This window comes from Rhinopithecus bieti, unplaced genomic scaffold (assembly GCF_001698545.2).
Source record: "Rhinopithecus bieti isolate Rb0 unplaced genomic scaffold, ASM169854v2 scaffold_2435, whole genome shotgun sequence".
In the NCBI taxonomy this organism is placed as follows: Eukaryota; Metazoa; Chordata; class Mammalia; order Primates; family Cercopithecidae; genus Rhinopithecus; species Rhinopithecus bieti.
Window position 1 is genome coordinate 720892 of NW_016803909.1, and position 3694 is coordinate 724585.

General features: G+C 35.7%; 1 protein-coding gene across 1 annotated transcript in view; it reads right to left on the reverse strand.

Moving 5' to 3' along the window:
* Positions 1 to 3694, reverse strand: part of RALGAPA1 (Ral GTPase activating protein catalytic subunit alpha 1) — a 301694-nt gene that overhangs the window by 260062 nt on the left and 37938 nt on the right. The window lies entirely within an intron of this gene.

The window sequence follows — 3694 nt, forward strand, 5'->3', positions numbered from 1 at the left end:
AAAAAAAAAAAAAAAAATACAAAAATCAGCTGGGTGTGTTGGCATGCACCTGTAATCTCAGCTACTTGGGAGGCTGAGGCATGAGAATCACTTGAACCCAGGAGGCGGAGGCTACAGTTAGCCAAGATCATACCATTGCATTCTAGCCTGGCAGACAGAGTGAGACTCCACCTCAGGAAAAAAAAAAAAAAAAAAAAAAGAATAATTTATAATGTCTGAAACTATTTATTCAGTAAATAAGTACCCAACAATAGGCTTTGTAAATAAGTACTTAGGGATTAAAAAGCTTAAACACAGACAGTACTGCTCTAAAGAAACTGTAAGAGCAGAGCATGCAAAATTAAACGAATAATTGTATGAACAGTAGAAAGTGTTAGTACTAAAAGTGAGATGTCAAAGTATATGGCAGTTTAGAAACACAAGAGTACTTTCAAAGCTCAATAGAACACAAAGGTGGGGAAAGAAAAAAGGCCTGACAGAGAAAATAATATCTGAAAAGACTTTTAAGGACAGGAAGAACAATAGACATAAAGTGGTAGAGTTGAATGGGAAGGACATTCAAGGCATAAAAAATACATGGAGTAAGAAAAACGTGAGGTATGCATGTATACATATGTAACAAACCTGCATGTTATACACACGTACCCTAGAACTTAAAGTATAATTTAAAAAAATAAAAAATAATTTACTATGAAGATTTAAAAAAAAAAAAAAAGTCAAAGTGGCCTGGTTCTCTCATAATCTCTGGGATCCAGATTGGAGAACTGTAGTTTCTGGGTCCTTCTTGGAAGAGATTAGCAAATGCAGAACCAGCAATCTGCCTAAATCAGTACTGTCTCCTACAAATATAATGCAAGCCACAAATATTAGCTACATATGTGATTTTAAATTTCCTTGCAATCACATTTTAAGAAATAAAATGACACGGGCAAATTAATTGTAATAATATATTTTGTTAACAAAAGATATCATTTTAAGTGCTACCAATAAACACGTATTAATGAAAAAAAGAAAGAAAAACATGAGGTATGATAGTATCCAGGAAAAAAAATTCATTTTGGCTAAAGCTTAGAACATTTTAATAAAAATAAACAAGTAGACTTGAGATATGCTTATATGTACTTATGTGTATATATATGTATTTATGCATAGAAGATACCAAACAACTAGGCAGCATTACCTCTAGGAAGCATGACTAGTTTTATTGTTGCTTAGTTCATTTTCAGGGTAAGTGAGAACATTAGTGAAAAAGAGTGAAGAAATTCTACTTTATATACTTCCTACTATTCCAAGCTGTTTATAAAAAGCACATTACTTCTCTTACAATACAAAATAGAATTTTTTGTTTCTGTTTTATTTTTTTAAGATGGTGTCTTGCTCTGCGGCCCAGGCTATAGTGAAGTGGTACAATCTTGGCTAACTGCAACCTCCATCTCCAGGGTTCAAGCGATTCTCCTGTCTCAGACTCCCGAGTAGCTGGGATTACAGGTGCCCACTACCACACCCGGCTAATTTTTATATTTTCAGTAGAGATGGGGTTTCACCATGTTGGCCAGCCTGATTTCAAGTGATCTGCCCACCTCAGTCTCCCAAAGTGCTGCGATTACAGGCGTGAGCCACCACGTCCAGCCTCAAAATATAATTTTAAAAGGCAACTGAAAAAATAAAAGATTTTTGAAAGGAAATAAAGAAATATTCATTGTAAATAAACTCAAGTTAAAGGTAAACATCAATTAATTTCTTAGAATGCACTAAGGCTCAACAGAAGATTTAAAAATAATGTGAAATAGTAACAACATACAGGTAGTACTTTAAACTCTTTCATTATATCCTATGAATATTCATTATAATTTTTTGGGGGGGGACAGGGTCTCACTCTGTCACCCAGGCTAGAGTGCAGTGGCATGATTACAACTCACTGCAGCCTCATCCTGAGTTCAAGCAATCCTCTCACCTCAGCCTCCAAAAGTACCTGGGACCCAGGTACCTCCCCACCACACCTAGCTAACTTTTGTAGAGATGGGGTCTTGTTATGTTGCCCAGGCTGGTTTCCTGTCTTGGTCTCAAAGTGTTGGGATTACAGGTGTGAGTCACAACACCTGGCATAGTAACTCTTTAGTGATGTTTTAGCTATGTGATTTGCCAAGACTGTTTTTTTGTTCTGCCATTCCACAAGGAAAGGGAAAGATGCCTTTCCTCTCTATTCCCTTGGATTCTGTATATTTACCTTTATGGAAAGAACAATGTTTCAACTGTCTTACTGTCTTTCTTCCAGGACTAGTCTAGCATCTTTAGAATAGAAACTGTGTCTACCTCAGGATTTCTAAAAATTGGCACAATGCCAAGCAAACAATATGTACTCAAATGTGTTTTATTACTAACAAAATTAATTATTTTTACTTTATTATATTCAGTTCATACAATATGGAAATTTTTACCTTGGAAAAGACTGCATAACCTACTGACAGGAAAATAGCACAGACTCATCTTGACTGGAATTAGAATACCCATATTTCACTCCTGTTTGTAACACTTACTACTTATGTGACTTTTCACAGAACTAGACAAAATAATAATGCTTAACACAAAGTGAATGTTTTCTAAACAATGCGCACTATTCTCAGCACTTCACAGAAACTAATTCCTATAATCTACATAGCAACACTACAAAATTAGTACCATTATTATCTCCATTTTACAGATGAGAAAATTTAGGTACAGAGAGTCTAAGAAACTTAGTTCATAAGTAGAGTCAGGATTTAAACAACAGGAACCCTACGTCTATTCAGCCTCCAAAGTAACACATCTGTAAAAAAAGAATACTAAATATTTATCTATTATCTGCCTATAAGAATAATAGTCATCAAACACTAGTTAAATATATTTTATCAAATATCAAAAGAAAAATACATACAACTGAAATAAAGAGGAAAGGTGTTCTAGTTTTCCCACAGAGTAGTTTAAAGAATTATGAAATTAGAATAAAACAGGCTTGGGCTGAGCAAGGTGATTGACATCTGTAATCCCAGTACTTTAGGAGGCTGAAGTGGGAGAGTTGTTTGAGGTCAGGCGTTTGAGACCAGTCTGGGCAACACATTGAGACTCCATTTCTACAAAACTAAAAAATCAGCCAAGTATGGTGGCATGTGCCTATAGTCCCAGCAACTCTGGAGACTAAGGTGGGGGAATTCCTTGAGCCTAGGAATTTAAACTAAGTTGCAGTGTGCTATGATTGAGCCAATGCACTACAGTCTAGGCAACAGAGAGAGATATTGTCACTAAAAATAATAATAATAATAATAACAATAAAGAAAGAAATAGGTTGCTATAATTACCTCTAAATTTCCTAAAATTAATGTTTCAAAAACACAATGTTCTAGGAGAAAAAAGAAAATGGGAACAATAACAAAGCAAACCAGAAAAAAACACAACAAAAGCAAATATGAATCAACTCAAGATTTCGCAACTTATTAGGAGCCAAAATATTGTCTCTCGATTTCCTTTCCATAAGGCATGCTAACAAAGTCTGGAAATTATGTACTTTCTTTTTTTTTTTTTTTTTTTTGAGACAGAGTCTCGCTCTGTCGCCCAGGCTGGAGTGCAGTGGCACAATCTCGGCTCACTGCAAGCTCCGCCTCCTGGGTTCACGCCATTCTCCTGCCTCAGCCCCCCGAGTAGCTGGGACTACAGGTGC